General features: G+C 43.8%; 1 long non-coding RNA gene across 1 annotated transcript; it reads left to right on the plus strand.

Annotated features, from left to right (window-relative positions):
- The first annotated feature begins 218 nt into the window (after positions 1–218).
- LOC121817648 (uncharacterized) lies at positions 219–14,701 on the plus strand. The gene is made up of 3 exons (XR_006057701.2): positions 219–899; positions 11,318–11,469; positions 13,071–14,701. It is a non-coding gene; the product is annotated as an uncharacterized LOC121817648 (long non-coding RNA).
- The last annotated feature ends 12,511 nt before the right edge of the window (positions 14,702–27,212 follow it).

The following is a 27,212-nucleotide window of genomic DNA, read 5'->3' on the forward strand; positions in this document are numbered from 1 at the left end:
ACAACACTAAATTGGTTTTCAAGCACTAGGGAGAAAAGCGCTTTCTTCTGGGCCAATCCCTTCAGAATTGCTTTCTTCATGGACCCTGTGACTTCTTTAAGCTCTGTGGAGTACTTCTCAAACTTGGCTGTGCGGAAGAATTATCTGAAGAATCCATTAAAATGCAGGTTGGATCCCACTTCTAGAGATTCTGATCAGTAGGCCAAGAATGAAGCCTGAGAATTTGCATTGCTAACTCGCTTCCAGCTTTCTTTACCTCTATGAGCCTCGTTTCTTGATTATTAATCCAAGGCAATAATGTCCTCTTTGCAGGGCCATGGAAAAGATTAGAAAAAGATATGTAAATCTCATATCTTTTTTAAAAATACTAAGACCCTCACAGAAATTTAATAACTATCAATTCATTGCCATAATGAAGTATTGTTGTATAGGGAAGGATTTCTGAAGATGGAGATTTCTGGAGAGCAGCTTTGAAGAAGCAGTAGAAATTGTTGGCAAAGAAGGGAGTAAGGGGTGTTTCAGGCCTTAAAAAAAATAAAAATAAAAACAGTGTGCAAAAAAATAGCTAACCCAGAAAGCTGCCGAAAGTTACACTTGGCTAAAGCAAGTTCATGGATCATACATATATAAACAGGGAAGAAGGACATTCTGTGCTCGTCTAGAGGTTCAGCTCTCTCCTGAAGGAAATGGAAAACCAGTGAGGTTGTTTAAAGCAGGCAATGACGTGACGTAGGGATTGCATAAGCAAGGACAAATGGGTCCAGGCTGATGACTAAGTTTCTTCCTTCAGTTTATGACTAGGTGATGGAGATGCAAGCCACCAGGAGACGTACCACAGAAGAAAAAGATGGCTGGAAGAAGAAGATAATGAGTTACATTTTGGATATATTAAATTCAAGGTACCATACTAAGGGGTAGTTAGATATATGAATCTAGATTTTTTTTTAATATTTATGTATTTGGTTGTGCTGGGTCTTAGTTGTGGCATGTGGGATCTTTGATCTTTCGTTGTGATATGTAGGCTCTAGTTCCCTGACCAGGAATCAAACCTGGGCCCCTGCACTTGGGAGCTAGGAGTCTCAGCCATTAGACTAGCAGGGAAGTCCCAAATCTAGATGTTTTAAAGAAATCTTAAAATGCAGGTTTAGGAGACCTTCCATTTAAGAGAAAATCAGATCCACAAGAACAGATGAAATCATAATAATAAAGACTAGATGAAATAGCCCAAACGAGACAAGACTTGAGGACGGAATTCTGGAGAACAGCACTGTTTACGAGCCATCATTAAAGGACCACAGGTTGACATTAAGGACTGTCAGTACAGCCTATGTTTCCTATTCTTGTATTATCTGTATAGAAGCAAGTGAAGTGAAGTGAAGTCACTCAGTCGTGTCTGACTCTTTGCGACCCCATGAACTGCAGCCCACCAGGCTCCTCCACCCATGGGATTCTCCAGGCAAGAATACTGGTGTGGGTTGCCATTTCCTTCTCCAGGGGATCTTCCTGACCCAGGGATCAAACCCGGGTCTCCCGCATTGCAGGCAGACGCTTTAACCTCTGCAAACTGTCTTAAATGGATGTTGAGGTCAACGTTGTTCACAAAGCTTGTACCCAAAGCAGCCCACGCAGGACTTAGCTGGTAGAAGCAATGTGAGAAAACATCACCAGCGTGGTCTGTAGGGGCCTTACAGAGAGTTAGAAGGGAAGGCACAGCTGATAATAATAGAAGGTGAATGGGGTCACCAGCACGGCACCCTCCTCATCACTCAGGTGCCACACTCCCTAGAGAAGTGAGTCCAGGAACAACTGATCTAACTGGTCATTCTCTAGAGATAGAAGGGGTGACAATATACAGCCTTGATGTACTCCTTTTCCTATTTGGAACCAGTCTGTTGTTCCATGTCCAGTTCTAACTGTTGCTTCCTGACCTGCATACAGATTTCTCAAGAGGCAGGTAGGGTGGTCTGGTATTCCCATCTCTTTCAGAATTTTCCACAGTTTATTGTGATACACACAGTCAAAGGCTTTGGCATAGTCAATAAAGCAGAAATAGATGTTTTTCTGGAACTCTCTTGCTTTTCCCATGATCCAGCAGATGTTGGCAATTTGATCTCTGGTTCCTCTGCCTTTTCTAAAACCAACTTGAATGTCAGGGAGTTCACAGTTCACATATTGCTGAAGCCTGGCTTGGAGAATTTTGAGCATTTCTTTACTAGCATGTGAGATGAGTGCAATTGTGCAGTAGTTTGAACATTCTTTGGCAATGCCTTTCTTCGGAATTGGAACGAAAACACCTTTTCCAGTCCCACGGCCACTGCTGAGTTTTCCAAATTTGCTGGCATATTGAGTGCTGTACTTTCACAGCATCATCTTTCAGGATTTGAAAGAGTTCAGTTGGAATTCCATCACCTCCACTAGCTTTGTTCGTAGTGATGCTTTCTAAGGCCCACTTGACTTCACATTCCAAGATGTCTGGTTCTAGATTAGTGATCACATCATCATGATTATCTGGGTCGTGAAGATCTTTTCTGTATAGTTCTTCCGTGTATTCTTGCCACCTCTTCTTAATATCTTCTGCTTCTGTTAGGTCCATACCATTTCTGTCCTTTATCGAGCCCATCTTTGCATGAAATGTTCCCTTGGTATCTCTAATTTTCAGAAATACAAGCTGGAATCAAGATTGCCGGGAGAAATCTCAATAACCTCAGATATGCAGATGACACCACCCTTATGGCAGAAAGTGAAGAGGAACTAAAAAGCCTCTTGATGAAAGTGAAAGAGGAGAGTGAAAAAGTTGGCCTAAAGCTCAACATTCAGAAAACGAAGATCATGGCATCCGGTCCCATCACTTCATGGCAAATAGATGGGGAAACAGTGGAAACAGTGTCAGACTTTATTTTGGGGGGCTCCAGAATCACTGCAGATGGTGACTGGAGCCATGAAATTAAAAGACGCTTACTCCTTGGAAGAAAAGCTATGACCAACCTAGACAGCATATTCGAAAGCAGAGACATTATTTTGCCGGCTAAGGTCCGTCTAGTCAAGGCTATGGTTTTTCCTGTGGTCATGTATGGATGTGAGAGTTGGACTGTGAAGAAGGCTGAGCGCCGAAGAATTGATGCTTTTGAACTGTGGTGTTGGAGAAGACTCTTGAGAGTCCCTTGGACTGCAAGGACATCCAACCAGTCCATTCTGAAGGAGATCAGCCCTGGGATTTCTTTGGAAGGAATGATGCTAAAGCTGAAACTCCAGTACTTTGGCCACCTCATGCGAAGAGTTGACTCACTGGAAAAAACTCTGATGCTGGGAGGGATTGGGGGCAGGAGGAGAAGGGGATGACCGAGGATGAGATGGCTGGATGGCATCATGGACTCGAACGACGTGAGTCTGAGTGAACTCCGGGAGATGGTGATGAACAGGGTGGCCTGGTGTGCTGCGATTCATGGGGTCACAAAGAGTAGGACACGACTGAGCGGCTGAACTGAACTGAACTAGAGTTAGATCGCTTCTTTAGGAATTTTTGCACAAGTGAGATCCATACAAGGGTCAAAGTTCAGACGTCACAAGCTGGGAGGAAGACACTGTGAACTGAGTCATCAAAAAATAAATACCATTCCCTTACTCTTCCGTAAGACAAACAAGACACCAACAAGAATCGTATTTCGCCCAGTCAGAGCTATCCTGCAAGGCTGGCCAAACCACCACAAACCAGTAGGATCCTGCATCAGCCCAGCCCTGAGCATTTCACCTTTCCTGCCATGGGCTTCTGAATAGCCTCACCCATGGGGAACATGGGCAAAAGCCCGTCCCACCAGCCCAGGTAGAAGGAAAGCAGAAAGTGGAAAACTAGAAGCGAGTCCAGGCTCTTTTGAGGTAGGACTAAACAGCAGAGGGGCAACAGCAGAAGTTCTCAGGAAGAAGGAAATGCTCTTCTTAGGTAGGAGGTCTACAATTAGACCACATTCAAGGATATTTGCATGCATTCTTGTCTCCTCCCCCCACAATTCAGTGCTTACAAAAGTCCAAGCCTATCAGATAAATTGGGGGCAATTTCAAGTGTATTTTTCTCTTTCCCCCAACTAAAGAGTGAATTTAAGTTTGAGATCATTTTCAGAAATTCATTACTAAAAAAAAAAAAAAATGAGGCCCATCTGCAGGGAGGGCCTAGATCTTCCCCCAGTGATTATGAAGCCTGTGTGTACGCTCAGTCACTCAGCCTCACGGACTGTAGCCCTCCAGGCTCTGCTGTCCATGGGATTTTCCAGGCAATAATACTGGAGTGGCTTGTCATTTCCTACTCCAGGGGTTCTTCGTCACTCAGGAATCGAACCTGCCTCTCCTGCGTTGGCATGTGGATTCTTTACCACTGAGCCACCTGGGAAACCCCAGCTAAGAAGCCTACTGCTGCTGCTGCTGCTGCTGTCATCCTCAAAGACATTTCTTACAAAGAAAACCTGCGGCCAAACTCTCAAAAGAATGAAACCTTCATCCTGATTTCACAGTGATTGGGCCAGAAGCTTGGAAGTTCAGGAAGGGAACTGGGGCTTTGATAGGATTGTCACAGGCTGCGAAAACATAGGAAATGTTTAGTCAGAAGGAACGGAAACACAGTGTACGGATGGAAATCTGATCTCTGCAGACCTATCTTTATCATAGCTCGGGGCAGGGTGGTGTGGGAGAAGCAAATCTAAAACCAGCAGACTGTTAAAACAGAACTGTAATGGGCCAAAACCCTTCCTCAGGACAGAAACCTCCCGTCCTGCACACAGTGTACACCTGTGCAGGCCAGGAACCAAGGCATTCAGGCTCTTAAGCACCCCGGGCTGGAACATACTCTTCTCACAAGGTGCACCTGAGAGCTTTCTGGAGGGCTTTCTCACTGTTTCTGATGACTCCTAGGAATGTTCAGGCTTGAGCTCTGGGTGCAAAGAGACCATGTTCCAAGTCAGTGTCCCATAACGAAAGAGAAGGGAGAAAAAGGCCATAACCAGCCTGGCTCCAAAGAGGATTGGGGGACAGGAAGGATGGGAGCTCCAGGGAAGTCTGGGCCCCACATTCCTTTCTGAACTTCCCTCTGAAGCTCCCGGGGTGGGCAGGACCACCCATCTGCCTATCAAAGGCTGAAATTCAGAGCCTGAGCCAAACAGCAAGAAAGGCTTCTTTACCATGTTATTTTGCAAAGTAAATACATCTTTACAGAGGAGACTTGCTCTTACAAGTCCCCATACCACCTGCTATAGAGGTCGAAGGGGAGCTGCTGTTCTCAGGACTAGATGTTGATTCAATCCTGATGGACTCGATTAGGTAAGAATTCACTGTGGTGGTATTCAAAGAGTTGTTGTGTTTGTTTGCACGTGATATTTCCCCCAAAGAAAACCTACACTGGCCACCATATACAAATCCATCAGTTCAGGCAGCATCAGCAGCTGGTCACTGTGGTTCCCTTGCCTGCTTGGCTCCTCCAGGCCCTTCGGAGGCTGCCTCTAGGACACCTCTCGGGATCCCCACACTCCTCTGTGTTCAGTTGGGAAAGACAGAATTGATCAATATCACCAAGTGTTGGCTTGGATTAGGCTCAATGAGCAGAGTGGCTGGATTTGCCCAGAGCCTAACATGCTTCAGCTAAATGTCAGAGTAGACCTTCTGCTCCACATTGGCCTTGGAAGGCCTCTAAAAATATTCCCTTTAGTAAACCAGCAGTTCCCACCCCAGGGACTATGGGTGGGTGCCTTGGTCTCTGCATTGTATAAGCCCCAAACCAGTAAGAGCCTCCTTGGCCTCCCTCAAATATTCATTAGCAGCAAGTAGGAATAATGTTTAAATTACAGGATTACACATTGAACTAAATTAACCTTTTCTGGAACGAATGTGTCCTTAATACTTACATTAAAAACTAATTAATGCATTCTGATTTAGGAAAAAGAGAAAAGGGTTCCCTTATTTCCAAGCATCTTGTGTCAACAGCCAACTTTAGGTTCTGTAATTGCCACTCCTGAATAATTAAAAGTCAAGGTCATGCACGTCACTGAAGAAACCTATAATTAACATCTAAGCATACGCATTAGATTCTCTAAATCGACTGATTGTTCTTAAAAAGGTGGTAAGGGGGTAAGAGCTTGACCTAGTATATTTTTTAAAAAACAACCTTTCTTATTTCCATAGTTTTTTTTTTTTTTAATAAGGAAATAAACACGTACTTAAAATAAACTCACTGGTTAAATGACAGGCATTTTATAGATAGATATTGCAGGGTTTTTAAAAAGTTGCAGTAACATGATCTACATGGTAGATAGTAGAAGGAATGTCAGATATTATCAGATCCTACAGCCACATTCTTTCTACAAGTAAAGAATCTGAAGTCCAGGTGGGTAACAGAAATTTCCTCATATCGCACAGCTAGCCAGTAAGCAGACAGAAAATGAGAACTTCCATGTTTATGTAGTGCTTTTCTGACCATTTCCTGTAGTAACAGCAAGGCAGTCAATAAACATCTCCCAGAGTTGCTGTTTTGCTTACATTGCTGTTTTTGCAATTCAAATAGCGTTCATCAGACACAGTATATGCAGCTGACAAGGAAAGCCCGCAACGGTTTATGCCCTGCACATATTTGTTATGAAAGGAACAATCCTCAAGGTTTCAGATGTCTCCTTCCTCAGTTGGGCCTCCGTGGACCAGCTAGATATGGGTCTTTCTGAAAAGCCGAAGACAGTGGGAGAAAGGGCAGAACACAGGGATTTTACGGAAGTGAGAAGTGGGCAGTAGGGCGTGGCCTACTGGTTCTCAACCCCAGACTTACCACAATCACTCAGAGAGATTTTCTAAAGTACCAATGTTGGGCTATCCCTCCAGAGATTCTGATTTATTTGACCTGAGCTGGGGCCCAGGCACTGGCTTTTCCCAAGATTCCTTGGGTGATGATGGGATTGAGAACCACTGCATAGCAAAGTCTTGGTGTCAGACAGAGCTAGGCTAAAAATCCCCAGCCCTGGCACATATACCTATTTTCTCTGAATTTCCTTTATGTTTGCATGTGTGCTAAGTCCCTTTAGTCATGTCTGATTCTTTGCAACCCTATGGACTCCAGCCTGCCAGGTTCCTCTGTCCATGGGATTCTCCAGGAAAGAATATTGGAATGGGCTGCCATGCCCTCCTTCCTGATTCAGGGTTCGAACCCACATTTATGTCTCCTGCATTGGCAGGCGAGTTCTTTACCCCCAGCACCACCTGGGAAGCTGCATATATTAAATATATATATGTATATAAGGCAATGGCACCCCACTCCAGTACTCCTGCCTGGAAAATCCCATGGACGGAGGAGCCTGGTAGGCTGCAGTCCATGGTGTTGCTAAGAGTCAGACATGACCGAGTGACTTCACTTTCTCTTTTCACCTTCATGCATTGGAGAAGGAAATGGCAACCCACTCCAGCGTTCTTGCCTGGAGAATCCCAGGGACGGGGGAGCCTGGTGGGCTGCTGTCTATGGGGTCGCACAGAGTCGGACACGACTGAAGCGACTTAGCAGCAGCAGCAGCATATACACCATATGTATATTAAAAAAAAAAAAAAATTCCTATCCCATTGAGTGGCTATAAGCATTAAATTGGAATAGTATATAAAGCAAAGAGTAGTTTCTCAATAAATTTGACTCTTCTTTCTTTTCTACATTTTAATGGTGATAGCAAAGAAGTAGCCTGAAGTCATCCAATGAAAGAGAACAGGCATGAGGGTCACTAGAGGGGCCTGACATTTTGAATGGTGTTTGGCATAGATCAGTATATCTGAATTCTTCTCTGCGTTCTGCTCTCTTCACCACTCCCCCCCCCTTTTTTTTTTCTGGAATAAATATCCATGTAAATCAAGAGCTGGACACACTTAATCCCCCAGGAAGCAGGGCTGTCCAGTCAATGATTTGCATCACTTGATTCTGGTTGGGCAACTTCCATGGAGCTTGCACTTATATAGGTTTTCTGCTTGTAAGCTGTAGCTTTACACTAGCTTTACTCTTTTTAGGAGATCAAGTGAAGGCAGGAGGAGATTGGCTAGGGGCAGAGACACCACTCCTCTCGGTCAGACACACGTTGTGTTACTTCTGTACATGAGGTGGTTCTCTGCCAGTCCAGCCTTTGTAAGATGCCTCAATGAATGTGCAAATAATTGCACACGGCCCCACCCAGAGGCATCAGATACCATTTTCATTCTCATTTGTGAACACACAGCATATGAAAAATTCTGGTGCCACAGGAGCCAGGGCATGGAACTAAAGTATGTAAATAGTAGCAATCAGTGCCTTGTCCAAAAGCAAAAATTGTACTCCAGGCTTGGCTTTTTATTCCATGTGTACTTCAAAAGCTGCAGAAAGTGAAACAAACAAAAATCCAGAGCCCTTACCTCTGGACTCTTGCTCTTCTTCAGGCAACCCTGCTCCAGACCACTGTTTGGCATCTGCCTATATTCAGTGATGGCAGTCAGGCCCTCTCCAGCCAAAGGGCCATCTCTTGTGCCTAACTCTTGTGCCTGTCTTTGAGTAGAACTTCTGCCCAGGCCCTGGCCAACAGTCTGGTTTGGGGTTCTTTTCCATTACCCATTGCTTTTGGTGCTGCTGCTAAGTTGCTTCAGTCGTGTCCGACTCTGTGCGACCCCATGGATGGCAGCCCACCAGGCTCCTCCGTCCATGGGATTTTCCAGGCAAGAGTACTGGAGTGGGTTGCCATTGCCTTCTCTGCCTGTTGCTTTTGGTACCCACCTTTTCCCCACCCAGTGACTGAGTTTCCCAGTGCTTCAGCTGCAAGAATCTGCCTCATGCGGGAAGCTTTGTGTGGCAAATTTCGCAGTCCAGCTCAGATGGGGGAAACTGCCAGAAGCATGGTATGTGGAGGCAATGGGTTTTACAACGGCCCCTTGCTAAGGAACTGTCAGTCTACCATCCAGCTGCCTTCTTCGGCCTCCCACTGCTATTCTTGTTGGGCAACTCTCTGACATTGCTGTCTGCCTGAACTGTCTCAAAGGGCAAGATGGCACCAGGGACTCCTCCCAGCAATCTCTGGCCCTTCTCCTTCCTCTCGCCCAGTATTCCTGGCCCTTTTTCCTGTAATCACCAAGCCCATGAGCCAAGCAAGTGTGCAGCTATTTTTACTAGAGTGTGAAGGATTCTCAGGGTATAAACTATATTTAGCAAGGGTTAAAGTTTGCATTACACAATCAGTGGGGCACAGGGTTCAATCATTAAACATCCTGGTTTTGGTCTTCCTGCTTCATTCATTTACAAATGGGTTTTTCCAGACCTAACCCTTCTCCTTTCGATTCAGCCTACATATACTTCAAGGTCTTTGTTTCCTTCAAGAAAGGGAATTCTTTTCTTTTTATGTCTCAAGTCCCAATTCTACGGCAGAGATTTTCTTATGGCCATCAGAACCTCTGATTTAGTAGGAATCTATGAAGAATGTTAAATGGAATCCTTCCAGGATTGAGAAAAAATCTAGTCTAGAAATTCTTAAAAACGCAAACTGCCCACCTAGAGGTTTCAACTGATGCTCATTGACAACTGTAGTTTACTTTTCAGGCCAAGGTACTAAGAAGGGATTATGTCTGAGGGTATTTAAATCAGCATGAAAATGAAAAGGAGGGCTGTAAGCTAGCTGAACTGTGGTGTTGGAGAAGACTCTTGAGAGTCCCTTGGACTGCAAGGAGATCCAACTAGTCCATCCTAATGGAAATCAGTCCTGAAAATTCATTGAAAGGACTGATGCTGAAGCTGAAACTTCAATACTTCGGCCACCTGATGTGAAGAGCTGACTCATTTGAAAAGACCCTGATGCTGGGAAAGATTGAAGGTGGGAGGAGAAGGGGATGACAGAGGATGAGATGGTTGGATGGCATCACCAACTCACTGAACATGAGTGAGTGAACTCCGGGAGCTGGTGATAGACAGGGAGGCCTGGCATGCTGCAGTCCATGGGGTCGCAAAGAGTCGGACACGACTAAGCAACTGAACTGAACTGAACTGAAAGCTAGCTCATCTAAAGAGGAAGTGGAGAGCAGGGTCCAGGATGTATAATATGACATGCAGCCAAGCTGGTCCTTCGGCTGCTGGAAGTGCAGTGTGCTAACAGCCTGAGGGGCTAGTCCTATATAGGAAGGGCTTCAGCTGCAGAGTCACCTCATTCGAGAAGACACCCCCCTCCGGGGGCAGCCTGCACCCAGTGGCTGGTCAGGGTTGCATATATAGGCCTGGTCCCTTCACCTCAACCCTAGAGATTGTCCCTGCTTCAGAGTTCTAGGGTTGAACAGCCTTTCACTGAGACTGCATCACTGCCCAGCCTCCCCTCTACCTCTTGCACACGTAGAAATCTCCAGAGCATTTCCTAATATACTCTAGCATACATCTCCAGCTCGGCCAGGCTTCCCAGGAAACGCAACCTGAGACAATGACCTTCACCAAGCCACATGTGACATTCTCCCGATTAATTCTCTTGGGTAGTCCCACATTGCTGCATGGCTATAAAAGTCAACAGACCCAGGAGCATCAATATCTCAGGTGAAGATATTAAAAATGCAAGATCTCAATCCCCATCCCAGAACAATAAAATCTGAATCCCTATTTGAACAAAGTCCTCAGATGATTCATATGTATATTAATGTTTAATCAGCACTGGCCTACATAATAATTGGATGAGAAATGATGAGAAGGAATGTTTACTGGAAGTACAGAAGTATCTTGGCTCAATGGGAGTCATCTGTTTTTAGTTCAGAAACTATTTTTCCTATTAAAAGGAGTTTAAAGACTCATTACTTTGCCACAGTCCAATCACAAACAAAAGAGCAGAACACAGAGGAAGCTGGTCAATTGCTCCTTAGGAAACCAAGCTGCACTATTAAGCAAACAAGGGAAAAGCTTATATGCAAAGTAAGTGCCAGCATTTCTTAGAGTATGAAGATTAAACACTTCCCTTGCAATACAATTCTTGCCTGGAGAATCTCATGGAGGGAGGAGCTTGGTGGGCTACTGTCCACCGGTCACAAAGAGTCGGACACAACTGAGCGACTTCACTTTCGCTTGCAATGCAATAGATGAGCTTCAAACACACCAGGAGACTTAGAACTTTTCCAAAGGGCCACAGGGGAACTAGTATAAAGCCTCCCACATGGGTGGCAAGAGCATGAATTCACTTTCATTCTCTGAGCCACACCATTGAAAAGATTTCCACCAGATCTTCAGTGAGAAGAAATTAGTTTATGTTAGAATAGCAAAAGTTTGTAGCAGGAAACATGCTAAAATGTTAAGATGTAATGAAATGTTCCTGTGGTTCTTATTTCATAGGATTCAGTCATTCTCAACAGATCCTTTTGTGCCTGAAAAACACTGCATTAAGCTGTCTCTCTGGACTCTTTATAGATGAACCTCGAGACTGAGTCTGACTTCTCTGTGTGTCTTTTGATGAAAGTCCTAGAACACAGAGGAGGCAAGAGCAGGTAAGCGGTGCTTTAAAGAATGCTGCTTCACCATGATCGGTTTTTTGTCTGCTGTGACCTATTCCTATTGAAGAGCATCAAGGTAACAGGGTGCTGTCGTGTACCCAGAACCCCTGAGGGAAAACCTAAGTGTCCGCAGACACCAAGTGAAGAGTCAGGGATCCAGTTCGGGATGAAATGGAGTGCAGCCATTAAACCTAACCAGAACACATGAACCAGCCTATCCGAGGATTCCGAAGTGTAAACGGCTGCGGGGGGCTGGAGAGGAAGACCAGAATTTGATATGCCTCTGAAACAGCAGTGAGAGTCCCACATGTCCTCTGGGTCCCTGATCTGGATGGGAGACAACCCCGAATCGGGAAATGAGTAACAGGTGTGGCTAGAAAGTTCTCCCTCTTGTTCTGGCTTCAGGTGCGATTAACACGCGGACAGTGGGGAAATCCCGCTCATTTCCTTTGCTGGCTTTATTCTTCCAGCCCCAATCCCTCAAGGCGATCAGAGCAGTAGCAGTGAGAGTGGAGACAGTGGAGCCCAAGAGGACCCTTCCTGTCTGCAGGAGCTGTTTCCCAAGAGAGTGAGGGACCCCCCAACCCTTTCTCCCTGCTCCCCCCACCTGACCCCTAACGGAGGCGGGGGCACATTCACAGGAAGAGTGCAGCACAGCAGGATAGACAGAGCGCTTGCTTTCTGTCCAGAGGCTGGGGCTGGGGGAGCGGGGTGTGACACACAGTGCTGGGAAGTTCTAGGGAGATTACAAAGAAAGGAGGAACTTGGGCAAGTGGATCCTTGCAGCTGTTCACAAACCCCTGGGTTCAATCCTGTGCTGTGTGGGTGTGGATCTTTCCTAAAAAGGACACCGAAGACACCGAGAACTGAACTAAGGGGTGGACCATCTCTCGGGTCCCAGAATGGCCCCCCAGTGGCACACACATGGAGAAAATCTAAGCGGCTGCAAAGGCTCTGAAAACACACCTGACTTTGAAACTACAACTTACAAAAGCCTTGAAAAATTTTCAGCCTGAATCCATCCGGGTTGATTGCCTGCTAAAATATGAATACCATCATTTACATAAGATGTAAATAAAACTCAGGCTCCCAAAATATAACATTCAAAACATCCAAGATATGATCCAACATTTACTCAGTGTATTAGTTTTCTACTACTGCTACAACAAATGACCACAAACCTGGTGTATTAAAATAGTACAGCTGCTATTTGTGGTTGTTTTTCAAGTTCTGTAGGTCAGAAGTCCAAATTCAGTCTCACTGGGTTAAAGTCCAGGTATGGGGAGGGCTGACACCTTTTGGATACTCCTTGGGAGAATTATTTCCTTGCATTCTCAAGCTCTGAGGGACAGCTCTCATTCCTTGGCTCATGGACTTTCCTCCATCTTCAAAGCAAGTAACATATCATCTCTCTGACCCTTCTTCCGTTGTCACCTCCTTTTCTGAACATAACCAGGAAACATTCTCTGCTTTTAAAGGTGCTCATGATTATATTTATCCCACCAGTACAATCTCCCCATCTCAAGGTTTGAGTCTGATAAGCACTTTTATTGCATCTGCAGTATTAATCCCTTTTGTCATGTAAATATTTACAGGTTCTGGAAATTAGGATGCAGCTATCTCTAAGAGAGACTTCATTCTACCTTCACCCTAGGCGTATGAAGAACCAGGAAATCTCAGCTCACGTGAAAACAATCAGCAGATGCCAATGCTAAGGTGATGCAGATGTTGGAATTTTCTGACAAAGACTTTAAAACAAATATTATGAAATATTCCACAGAGCAAGGGACAGCACTCTTGAATGGAAAGAGAAAGTGTTGGCAGGGAAACCGAAAGTATAAATAAGATCCAAATGTAAATTTTAGAATTAAAACATACAATAGCTGAAATTCTAAAACCTAGATAAACCAATTGAAATTATTCAATCTGAACAACATAGAAAAAGATTTTTTTAACAGAGCCTCAGGGACCAGTGAGATTATACCAAGATGTCTTAACGTTCATGTCATTCAAGTCTCAGAAGAAGAGAAAAAAATACGAGGCAGAAAAAAAATACTAGAAACAATAATGACGGAAAACTTCCCATATTTGGCAAAAGACAAAAACCTACAGATTCAAGAATCTCAGAGAACTCCAAATGGGAAAAACACAAAAAATCCATGACTAGACATATCATACGGAGAAGGCAATGGCAACCCATTCCAGTACTCTTGCCTGGCAAATCCCATGGACGGAGGAGCCTGGTAGGCTGTAGTTCATGGGGTTGCTAGGAGTCAGACACAATTGAGCAACTTCACTTTCACTTTTCAGTTTCATGCATTGGAGAAGGAAATGGCAACCCACTCCAGTGTTCTTGCCTGGAGAATCCCAGGGACGGGGGAGCCTGATGGGCTGCCATCTCTGGGGTCACACAGAGTCAGACACGAGTGAAGCGACTTAGCAGCAGCGGCAGCAGACATATCATAATCAAACTGCTAAAAACCAAGATGAAAAAAACTATTGAAAGAAGCCAGAAAGATGATATACTGTCTATAAGAAAATAATTCAAACAATTGTAGATTTCTTATAAAAAATCAGGAATATGCAAATATAAATAAGCTGCAAACTTTTGCCCATCAAATTAGCAGAAAGTGTTGAAATCATTACTATCTAGTGTTAGGATACAAAAATATGTTAGTGGCAAAAGAAATAAAGACAACATTTATTTAAAAAAAAAACAAAACAACAACATTTATGAGCTTCCCTGATAGCTCAGTTGGTAAAGAATCCGCCTGTAGTGCAGAAGACCCAGGTTTGATTCCTGGGTCGGGAAGATCCTCTGGAGAAGGGATAGGCTACCCACTCCAGTATTCTTGGGCTTCCTTGTGGCTCAGCTGGTAAAAAATTTGCCTTCAATATGGGATATCTGGGTTCGATCCCTGGGTTGGGAAGATACTCAGGAGAAGGGAAAGGCTACCCACTCCAATATTCTGGCCTGGAGAATTCCATGGACTGTATAATCTATGGGGTCACAAAGAGCTGGACACGACTGAACAACTTTCACTTCACTTTATAAAAAACAATTAGGTATCATCTACCAAAACTTTAAATCTGTATACCTTTTAATCCTCAATTCCACTTCTGAAAATTTATCCTACAGAAATATTGTATCAGTGCTCAAAGATGTTTTATTGTGGCCTTGTGTGTAATGGCAAATAAATACATTAATAAACACTATAAACAATTAGTGATGAACTATTACTTAAATAAATTATAGAATACCACACTATTAGAATATAATATGGGGCTTCCCAGGGAGCTCAGCTGGCAAAGAATCTGTCTGCAATGCAGGAGACCCCAGTTCAATTCCTGGGTCAGGAAGAAGGGAGAAGGGATATCCCCCCTGGAGAAGGAATAGGCTACCCACTCCAGTATTCTTGGGCTTCCCTGGTGGCTCAGATGGTAAAGAATCTGCCTGCAATGTGGGAGACCTGGGTTTGATCCCTGGGTTGGTAAGATCCCCTGGAGGAGGGCATGGCAACCCACTCCAGTATTCTTGCCTGGAGAATCCCCATGGACAGAGGAGCCTAGAAGGCTATAGTCCATGGGGTCACAGAGAGTTGCACACAACTGGGCGACTAAGCACAGCACAGCACAGAATATAATATAACCTTTTAGAACAATTATATTGGAGCCAAGTCTATTGGCGTTGAAAGAACACATGATGTAAATGTGAAAGGATAAAATGTTTGTTCCCCTTGGTCGGGAAACTAAGATCTCACGTGCAACGCAGCCAAAAAACAAAAGTTGATTTGTCATAGGTTGAGCAACACTTATGCGAAGGGTGTTGATTAAACCATCGTTGTCAAAGAATACATGGTATGAATGTTAAGTGATAAAGACATTTGTCAAATACACACAAACTGGGTTTTGTAATTGTATATGTGTGTGATTATAATTGACGGGAAAGATTTAGAAAGATAAAAACCCAACTGATATCAGCAGTTGCTTCTGAGGAATAAGATAAGAATAGAATAGGTACTTGTGCTTTTTACTTCCTGTGTGAATATGTGTGGGTGGTTTAGCAAAGGACGATTATCATTATTGACATTTTAAAACATGGTAAAAGGCCTATCCATATAAGTCATAGCAATACTCTCTAGAGTTCTCCTAAGAAATTAACTAGCTCGTCTTTTACTGTTTGCTGGGAATTTGGCATTTTATTCACTGTCCTTAAGGAAACCCAAACAACATATTCAGCATCTCCTAGTGTATAAGTTTTCTACTGCTGTATAGTGAATTATCTCAAAACAACAAAATTTATTATCTGATGTAGTTTCTGGGGATCAGGAACCCAAGAGTATCTTGGCTGGGTGCTTCCAGCCAGGGTTTCTCATGAAACTATAGTCATCTGCAGGTTTGATCGGGAAAGGAGGGTCCACTCACCGGTCCCTCCCATAGCTGTCAGTAAGAGGACTTGTTTCCGCGCTGGCTGTGGTCAGAGACTGCATTCTCCATCACACCGTCTTCATTGTAGTCTGCTCACAGCTGGCAACTGACCTTCCCTCAAGTGATTGGTTAAAGATTTGAGTGACCAAGATGGAAACCGCAATGGCTTTTATAACCTCATCTTAGAAGTGACATACGGTTACTTCTGCTATAGTCCACTGGTCACACAGACTTACCCTGCTACAAATATGGTGGGAGAATACACAGGAATGTGGGTACCAGAAGTCAGGGATCACTGAGGGCTCTCTTGAGGTCTCACTACACAGTTAAATTTTTCCCCGCTGTCTCCCCTTCCTAAGTTCATAGACCTTCTAAGAGGTTATAAAGTACAACTCTATCCCTACAGCATTACTGGTGAATTCAGGGGTCCTGGAGCATCCAGCCTTCCACGGAAAGAGAACCCTATGGAGTAATAGGAAACTCCCACTCACAGAGACCCAACCTTTTCCTGTGAACAAGAGAGTTTGATTCCCCTGAAGTGTGATGGGCTTTCCTGATGACTCAGGCAGTAAAGAATCTGTCTGCAATGCAGGAGACCTGGGTTCAATCCCTGGTCTGGAAGAGACCCTGGAGAAGCAAATGGCAGTCCACTCCAATATTCTTGCCTGGAAGATCCAGTGAGAAGGGAATGGCAACCCACTTCAGTATTCTTGATGGAGAATTCCACAGACAGAAGAGCCTAGTGAGCTACAGTCCATAGGATTGCAAACAGTTGGACATAACAGAGTTACTAACAAATTGTGATAATTGGGCTTCCCTGGTGGCTCAGACAGTAAAGAATCTCCCTGTAATGCAGAAGACCTGGGTTCGATCCTCAGGTCAGGAAGATGCCCTGGAGAAGGGAATGGCTACCCACTCCAGTATTCTTGCCTGGAGAGTTCCATGGACAGAGGAGCCTGGGGAGCTATAGTCCATGGGGTCGGACACGACTGAGTGACTAACACTCTCACTTTTTCAAAGTACGATCATTAAGAAGAGTTGGGAAAACTACAAATGTCAATAATTGGTCAAAGACAAAAACATGAGAACAGCCAGGTGCCTCAAAGACAATCCCTTCAACAGGTGCTCACACCATTTGCTCCCACTCTTCGGCCCAAACTGTCATCTTTATAATTCAGAACAGTTGTTTCTTCTCCCGAGTGAAAATTCCCATAAGCCATGGAGACAAGGAAGTGGAAATGCTTGCCAGCTTATATTGATAAATCAATATAAATTAATGAAACTCAACTGCTACTGAGAAAATATTAGCAGGCAATCGATAAAATGTGGAGGTTAAAGTATACCTATGTCTCTACACAAGAACAATATGAAGTACTCCAAGGCACAGCATAACTGAGAATTTGGAAAAGAATTTTCTAATATGTACCTGCTTGCAAAAGATGTGTATTATATTTCCTAGGGGTATATGTGAAGTATACTGAATAGCTTGCTGCTATTGCTGCTAAGTCACTTCAGTTGTGTCCGACTCTGTGCGACCCCATAGACGGCAGCCCACCAGGATTCTCCTGGCAAGAACACTGGAGTGGGTTGCCATTTCCTTCTCCAATGCACAAAAGTGAAAAGTCAAAGTGAAGTCGCTCAGTCATGTCCGACCCTCAGCGACCCCATGGACTGCAGCCTACCAGGCTTCTCCATCCATGGAATTTTCCAGGCAAGAGTACTGGAGTGGGATGCCATTGTCTTCTCCACTGAATAGCTTAGGTTTAGCCAAACATTTAAGTCTTTCATAATAGCCTTTTAGATATGATAGAAAAATAAAAAGAGTTGATTCAGGGGGCTTCCCTGATGGTCCAGTGGTTTAAGAGTCCATGCTCCCACTGTAGGGAGCACCAGTTCAATCCCTGGTCCTGTACCCTGTATAGGGAACTAAGATCCCACATGCCGCTCAGCCAGAAAAAAAAAAAAAAAAAAGTTGATTCATCATAGGTTGAGCGACCCTTATGCAAAATGTTGATTAAATCATTGTTGTCAACCTGAAAGCAATAACATGCCTCAGGGTTTTGAATGTCTCATTCAACACTCTTATAAACTATTTGGACAAAGGCAAAGAAAATAGACTCATTGTATTTTCAAGTATTATCATGTTAGGAGAGTCAAGGAGGCAAATAATAACATCAGAATTCTCAAAGGTCTCCAAAAGATAGAAATGATAGGCCAGAACCCACGGCAGAAGAATGAGTGGGAAGGAAGTGGCATAAAATCTGCCCAAGTACAAAAATGAGACCTGGCACAATATCAGTTAATGCAGGAAAGCTTTAAGTGAGCTGCAGTTCAATATGAGTCAGCAGCTTGCCAATTCTGCCCAAGAGGCAATACAAAAAATTAGCCTGCATTGTAAAAGAAATATAGAGCTCAGAACCAGGGAGAACTGATCTGATGAACCCCACACTGTGAATACATGGATTCCTGGAATGATGGACAGATTCCTGTATGACCACATGTATCTTCTAATTCCGAGATTGCGCAGTTCTCTTTATAACATGTCCCTGAATGACCAATCTAGTTATTCTATCCCCTACCAAAGGAAGTGAGTTTGTCTCATTCTTTTCTTTAGTCATTCAAGCAATGTTTATTGGGGGAAAAAAAATTGTTTGCCAGGTACCCTGCTAAAAGCCAGGAACATAAAGATGCTTCTTAGCATACACATAACGTTTTCCCAGTTAGTCGTCCAAACACTAATATAGGTGATGATGTGATGGAATTTGGTTATTGCAGTCAAGGTTCCAGATCAGTTGAACTTGAGAAAGAGAAATTATCTGAATGGACCTGACCTAATCACATAAACACTTTAAAAGCAGAGAGTTTTTGATGGCTGGTGGGAGAGTTTAAGTTAGAGGTTCAAAGCATGGGAAGGATCTGATGCACCTTTGCTGGTCACGAGGTAAGGAGTGTGTGTGGCCGCTAGATGCTATGAATGGCCCCCAGCTAACGAGCCTGCAAGGAAACAGAATATTATAACCTCTAGGAGATGAATTTAACCACAAGGATGAGCTTGGAAGAGAACCCCAGAGGAGACCTGCAGCCCTAATCAACACTTGGATTTCAGCCCAGTGAGACATTGAGCAGAGCATCCAGGCCACTATGTCCAGACTTCTGACCTGCAGAAACTGTGAGGTAATAAACCTGTGTTGCTTTACGATGCTAAGTGTTTGCCAATTTGTTATCTAGCAATAGAAAACTAACACAGAGTAAATAAAGAGCAGCCACACAATACGGTAAGTGCTCCTAGGAGCAAAGCTGCAGTATAGCTGGTTGGTTGTTGACTCAGGACCCATTTTCCCGTTCTTTTCCCCAAGTGAGTTTCAGTTTGTTTAGGTGGCCGCTGCTCATCCATCCCCACATTTATGGCTGCTACCTGCACTCCAAGCTCCAAGTGCGGGCTGATTAGTCTAAAACAGGGTTTCTTTATTTTGGTACTATTAACATTTTACCCGGATTATTCTTATTGTGGGAGAATGCCCTGTGCTCTATAGGATGTTTAGCAGTATCCCTGGCCTCTGCCCAGTGTATGCCAGTGACACACACATTGCTTTGACCCTCCAGCAGTGACAAACAAATATATCTCCAGATGTTACTAAATGTCCTGGCCATGGGTGAGTTGGGAGCAAAATCACCCCTAGCTGAGAATCTTTGATCTAAAGGTAAGCTCACTCACCTGGCAAACAGTTGGTTTTAGGATAGGTATATGATCACTTGGGGAAAATGAGCTGCAAAGAAAGGTTTGGGCAGGGCATGCTGGGACAATCTCACTCTTCAGGGAATGCCAATGGAAGTAGCTCCATTTCTCTTCCTGTAGACAGTATCATACACATATTGAAACCTGGGGATGCTGCAGCCAATCCTGAAACCGACCTTACCTTTAGACTTCTAAATTACATGAGCCAGTTTCCTTATTGTTGAAGATAGTTTGAGACTGTTCATGAGAGTTCAAGGGATATCTGGGTTTTACAGTCAAGAGTTGTCTGGCTAGTGCCATGTACAAGGTGCTACTGAAGCCCAGAGGCAGGCTCATGTCACAAAGCTGAGTCAAGAAATAAAAAAAGATGTATACTTACAACTGATTCACGTTGTTGTGTGGCAGAAATCACACAACAGTAAATTATACAGTAAGCCACATAACTGTAAAGCAGTAATTCTCCTATTAAAAAAAAAGAAAAAGAAATAAAAAGGAGCTAGACCCAGGAGAACAGTCTGAGTGCTTTCACACCACATTTTCTTAGAGACCTACTTTCTTCAGTTCAGTTCAGTTCAGTCGCTCAGTCCTGTCCAGCTCTTCTCGACCCCATGAATTGCAGCACACCTGGCCTCCCTGTCCATCACCAACTCCTGGAGTTCACCCAAACTCATGTCCATCGAGTTGGTGATGCCATCCAGCCATCTCATCCTCTGTCGTCCCCTTCTCCTCTTGCCCCCAATCCCTCCCAGCATCAGAGTCTTTTCCAGTGAGTCAACTCTTCACATGAGGTGGCCAAAGTACTGGAGTTTCAGCTTTAGCATCATTCCTTCCAAAGAAATCCCAGGGCTGATCTCCTTCAGAATGGACTGGTTGGATCTCCTTGCAGTCCAAGGAACTCTCAAAAGTCTTCTCCAACACCACAGTTCAAAAGCATCAATTCTTCGGTGCTCAGCTTTCTTCACAGTCCAACTTTCACATCCATACATGACCACAGGAAAAACCATAGCCTTGACTTAGACGGACCTTTGTTGGCAAAGTAATGTCTCTGTTTTTTAATATGCTCTCTAGGTTGGTCATAACTTTCCTTCCAAGGAGTACGCGTCTTTTAATTTCACGGCTGCTACTACTTTCCTAATTTCCTACTTTCTTAGCAACTTTCAAATATGCGATGCACTATTATCAACTATCGTTACCGTATTGTACGTTACACCCCCACAACTTACTTATCGTGTAACCGGTAGTTTGTGCCCTTTGATCCCTTCACCCACCGTCTGTTCTCTGCATCTGTAAGCTTGGTGTGCTATCCTCTGCATCTGTAAGCTTGGTGTGCTGTCCTCTGCATCTGTAAGCTTGGTGTGCTATCCTCTGCATCTGTAAGCTTGGTGTGTTTATTTACTTATCAGATTCCGTATGTAAGTGAAATCAAACAGTACTTGTCTTTCTCTGCCTGACGCATTTCACTTAGTATTTGTCCTCAAGGTTCATCCATATTGTCACAAATGGCAAGACGTCATTCTTTTTTTTACAGCTGAATAACATTTCATTGTGAGTGTATGTGTGTGATAAATATATATTCAATACAGATATTGAATATATACATTTCCTTTATCCGTTCATCCGTCTATGAAACAAAAGGTTGTTTCCATATCCTGGCTGTTTTAAACAATGCTACAGTGAACGTGAGGGCGCATGTATCATTTCAAGTTAGTGTTTCCATCTTCTTCAGATTAAATACCCAAAAATGGAATGACTGAATGACATGGTGGCTCCATTTTTAATTTTTTGAGGAACTCCCATACCATTTTCCAGAATGGTCACGTCAGTTTACATTCCCACCAACGGTGTACAAGGATTCCCTTTTCTCTCCACATCCTCTCCCACACTTGTTATATATTATCTTTTTTTATAGCAGCCATACTAACTGTGGTAGCTCAGGCAGTAGAGAATCTGCCTGCAATGCAGGAGACCTGAGTTCAATCCCTGGGTTGGGAAGATCCCCTGGAGGAGGGCATGGCTACTCACTCCAGTGTTCTTGTCTGGAGAATCCCACGGACAGAGGAGCCTGGTGGGCTACAGTCCATGGGCTTGCAAAGAGTCAGACACAACTGAACCACTAACACTAAATACTAAAAGGTGTGAGTAATATCTCACTGTGATTTTGATGTGTATTTCCCTGGTGATTAGTGACGCTGAGCATTTTTCATGTACCCGTTGGCCATCTGTATGCATTCTTTGGCAAAATGTCTGTTCGTATCTACCAGGTGGGGTGCAAATAGTAGTCCTCATTATAAGAAAGTTCACCAGTCTGATCCCCATCTGCTTATATGGCCCCCATTACCATACAACTTCTTCTCAGCCCTTCTCACTGAGGTCTTCCTTCTTGGGAGCTTCACCTCCATTCCCGAAACCCCTCACTGAGAACTCCAATGTCTGTACTAAGAATCCTGCCTCTTAATACCCAAGGTCTCAACACTGGTGTCTCAGCAGTAGAAAAATCCCCCTGAAATGCATGAGAAGCAGGTTCGGTCCCTGGCTTGGTAAGATCCCCTGGAGAAGGAAATGGCAACCACTCCAGTATTCTTGTCTGAGAAGTCCCATGAACAGAAGAGCCTGGCGAGCTACAGTCCATGGATTCACAAGAGTCTGATATGACTTAGAGACTAAACCACCACCACCAACCCTCACAGTCCCCAAGTGGTCAGTTGTGATGGCCCACAGTGAAGATAAAAGGACACCTCTTCTAGTCTGAGTCACTGTTGGTTGCCTGGAGGCCAAAGTGGCTTTGTTGGTGCCTTAGCTCATCCATCTCACCCCCTCAAAGACAAACAGCATCTTCAGCTTTTTTTCTGCAGATCTTTCCTATCGTGACTCTGTTGGAATGGACACAGGCCCCATGCTACTCTCTTTCTTCTCTCACTCTTTCTGGAAATGATATCAGCTGGCAGGTTTTAACTACTTACTCTGGGCCAGGCATTTATGCTGAGCACCTGACAAGTCACCTCATTTAATCCTCGTAACCACCAGATGGGACAGGGATCCTGATTATACTCATTTTACAAAATAGTCTCTTATAGCTAAAATAGCTTAAGTAATTTGCCCAAAGTTATACAGTTTATCAGAGTCTGGACTCTGCTAAAAATACTTGCTTAATTAATACATACACCTCTCTCAAGGGGCTTCCCTGGCGATTCAGATGGTAAAGAATCCTCCTGCAGTGCAGGAGAGCTGGGATCAATCCCTGTGTCAGGATGATCCCCTGGAGGAGGAAATGGCAACCCACTCCAGTATTCTTGCCTGGAGAATCCCATGGACAGAGGAGCCTGGCAGGCTACAGTCCATGGGCTAGCAAAGAGTCAGACATGACTGAGCGACTTTTACTTTTGGCTGCTCTCAAGGTACCAGAGTAACAACCTTCTCTTCAGTCACCACTGGCCACACTCAAAATCCTCTTGAAAAGGAGCTCCTGCAAGTTCGCTCTGCTAGCACCTGGTCTGCAAGGGCGCTCAGACACGGCATAGATGGTGCTACGATTCATTGTTGACGTGTACTGAGTGCTTACTGTGGATCAGGCACTATTCTAAACACTTTGCATTATTGATGCATTTCAAAACAGCCCTGTAAGTACTATCATTATCCCCTATTTTACAGATGGGGAAAAGAAAAAGGTGAAGTCACTAAAAGGTTAAGAAACATGCCCGAGGTCACATAGCTGATAAGTGGCAGAGCTGGGACGTGGCAGTCTGGTGCCTGAGCCCATACTCTTCACACTCACTGTCAATTACTGAGCATCTACTATGTGCCAAGTACTGGGCTGGGTCCTCTGCATGCACTTTTTCTAATCTTAATAACGTTCCTGCCAGAGAGTTGTGTCTCCAGGTTTCCAATAGAGGGATCTGAGTGTCAGAGAGATTAAACACACTTGCCTAAGGTCTTGGTTAGTATGTGTCAACATCCAGGTCTATCCTGAGCTGTTAAATCATTTGCCTTTTCACGTGCACCTGTCTTCTAAACCCTCAATCAGCTCCCTATTCCATCTTCCCAGGACCTCTCTGAGAGTTCTAGATCAGGTCTACATTCTGGATATAAATAGGAGGAGGGAGAGAAAAGAAGGTGGTGACGGCCAGCTGCTGCTTCAAACAAAATATATCCACATTTACAAAGGCACTCGGGCTGGTTGCCTAGCAACAACTTTCTGCCTCCCCAACCTGCTCCACCCCATCCTTACCCACCCCACATTACACGCATCCCTTGGGCTGCAGTGCCCTCTGAGGCATCCCCCTTCAAGGCTGCCTTTGTTCATTTCAACCTGATTTGCAGGCAAATGCTTGCAGATTGCAACTTGCAGGGAGTCCAGGAAACACACAATTTGTATACCAGATGGCCTGAGGGCAGGCAAAACAGAGCTGCCCTCCTTAGGTTCGTAGCCCATACCTTGGCACTCACAGGGTATCTGAGGCTGTGGGAAGGAAAAGGTCTCATTTCAGGCTCTTTGTCATATCCCTGAAGGTTTAAAAAAAGAGTTTTGTGTTTCACATATGTCAAGTCCTTTAAATAGTTCTTTGAAATAAAAGTTTGATTGGGGTAGAACTAAAGTAGACTGTCTGGATTTTTTTCATCTTATCTTCCATGTTTGAAGCTAAGAGCCTCTTAAATTTAAACTTATCTTCAGTTCAACCGGTCCAAAAAGCTTTGGGGCTATTTTTGTCCTAGAGTCTTAAAAGGAGGTAGGATAAGGCAGAATACACAGTTCACTGAGCTATTCTTTCAAGCATAAATAAAAAGGGACAACAGTAGTGCAGCCCCCAACAGGCCCAGAAACTTCAGTTTCATGGTGAGAAGGTAATGTTGACCTGTGCACCGGACTAAAATATCCCCCTCATGGGCCCCAGGCATTCTTGTCATCCTGGGCCCTTTTGACCACAAAATGAACAAAAAATATTAACAATTGTATTTCACAACTGTGCAGGTCTAAAGACAAATATAATCCGGGCTGGATTCATTACTATACATTATTTTTATTATGTTCTGTTCATCTTCCTTCTGATTTAAAAAATTAAAGGGCTTCCAAAAGGTTTGTGAGCCCAGGCCCCTGTGCCTGCAGTGCCTAATGTCAACAGCAGACCAGCACACACACAGGTTGCTGGAATCGGAGCCCTGTCTCAGTCTGGAAGTTAGAAAAATGTGAGGTGTGGTCCCTGCACTCAAAGGCTTCCAGCCTCGCTGGGCAGAAAGACAAAGGCAACAAGTACCATCACCGTACCGTAGACATTCATCTTGAAAGCCACCAAGAAAATTATCAAGGTCCCTTTGTAGCTTAGTTGCATTCCCATTTAAATAAATAATGTATTTTAAAACATAGCTGATTGAGAAAAGTCCAGAAAGGTAGAAGGTGGCTCTGGCAAGCATGGTATGATTGGATGTCGGAGGTATATAAAAGTCAAGGAAGGTCTCTGGGTTGAGGACTTGAGTGGCCATCTACATAGACAGGAAATACAAAAAGAGGAATGGGTTGGGAGAGGCAGCAATGAATCTCATGTTGGGCAGGTTGAATTTGAGATGCCTTTGGAGAGTAATAAGCAGAGACCAGGGCTAGTTTGCTCCCCACTGGAATCCTATCTCCCTGCTCATGGATATAGGTGGAGAAATCTAGTGACTAGTTGCCTGTATAGGTCTGGTGCCCCAGAACAGACATCTGGGCTATAGTTAGACACTGGGTGTTGCAGCAGATGCTGGCCCCTGACATTCACTCTCTACCCAAGGGCTATTTATATGAACATCTGCAACTCCCTGCTTGTTCTGGCTTCAGAAATAGATTTGGCCCATACACAGGACAAGCTGGAATTGCCAAAGAGTTAATGCCCTAGGGCAGCCCTCAACAAGTGATGGAAAGGAAGTTGGTAGATCAATAACCCAACTTCTTCAGCCTTCAGTTGCGATGATTCTGCAATATGGTCTATACAGTTTCTCAGAATCCCCTAGTAGGCTGAGTTTCTAGATCTTCGGGTGAAGCTGAAGACACTCTGGCAACACCATTTTTGGGTAAGGGTCTTCTTTGAGTGAATGGTGGTATAGCAGCTTCAGGAGCACATACATCTGGAAACGAAGGGTTGAGACTTTAAACTGTTAATTAAGAGCTACCATTTGAATACTTATTACCCACAGAGAGCTTGGCAACTCAAAGACAGCCCATTTCATTTTCAGGTAGATCTAGTAGATCTAGTTACTGGAAAGTTCTTTCTCAGAATGAAATAATATAAGTTTTTGACTTCTACCTTTTGGTTCTACTTTTTTTTTTTATGTAAAAGTTTTATTTGAGTGGGGGAAAAGTGTGCAATTCAATAGTTTTTAGTATATTCAGAGTTTTGCAACCATCACCATCATCAATTTTAAAATATTTTCATCACCCTGAAAGGAAACACTGTATCCTTAACAATCTCTCATCAGTACTCCCTAATCCTTCCAGCCCACCCCTAGTCCTAAACAACCACTAGTCTATTTTCAGTCTCTATTTTGTTGTTGTTCAGTGGCTAAGTGTGTCTGACTCTTTGCAGCCCCATGGACTGCAGCATGCCAGGCTTCCCTGTCTTTCACTATCTCCTGGTGTTTACTCAAACTCATGTCCAGTGAGTCAGTGATGCCATCCAACCATCTCATCTTCTGTCGCCCCCTTCTCCTCCTGCCCTCTACCTTTTCCATCATCAGAGTCTTTTCCAATGAGCCAGCTCTTTGCATCAGGTAGCCAAAATATTGGAGCTTCAGCTTCAACATCAGTCCTTCTAGTGAATATTCAGGGTTGATTTCCTTTAGGATTGACTGGTTTGATCTCCTTGCTGTCCAGGGACTCTCAAGAGTCTTCTCTAGCACCACAGTTCAGTTCTTCGTTGCTCAGCATTCTTTATAATCCAAGTCTCACATCTGTACATGACTCCTGGAAAAACTAAAGATTTGCCTATTCTGGACTTTTCACATAAATTAGCTCACATAAAAGGTGTTCTTTTGTGAACGGCTTCTTTCACTTAGCATAATGTTCTCAAGGTTTATCCATGTTGTCAGCGTGTATTAGTGCTGCATTTCTTTCTACTGCCAAATAATATTCCGTGATAGATCAATCACATATCTAATTTATTCATTCATCAATCTGTGAACATTTGGGCTGTTTCTACTTTTGGATATTCTGAATAAAGAAGTTATGAACATCTGTGTACAAGTTTTTGTGTGGCTATGTTCTAATTTGGGGAGAGAATATATCTAGGAGTGAAATTGCTGGGGGAGTCACATGGTAACTCTATGTTTATCTTTTTGAGGAACTGACCAACTGTTTTCCAAAGTTATATTCCAATCAACAGTGTGTGAGGATTCTGCTTTCTCCCCATTCTCACCAGTGATTATTTTTTATGACCTTTTTATTACAGGAATCAATAGTGGGTATGAAGTGATATCTTGTGGCTTTGATTTGCATTTCCCTAATGACTAGTGATGTTGAGAATCTTTCCATATACTTATTGACCATTTGTATATCTTTTTGAAGAATTGTCTATCCAAATCCTTTGCACATGTTTAATTGGAACATGTC

This window comes from Ovis aries, chromosome 1, assembly GCF_016772045.2.
Source record: "Ovis aries strain OAR_USU_Benz2616 breed Rambouillet chromosome 1, ARS-UI_Ramb_v3.0, whole genome shotgun sequence".
Lineage (NCBI taxonomy): Eukaryota > Metazoa > Chordata > Mammalia > Artiodactyla > Bovidae > Ovis > Ovis aries.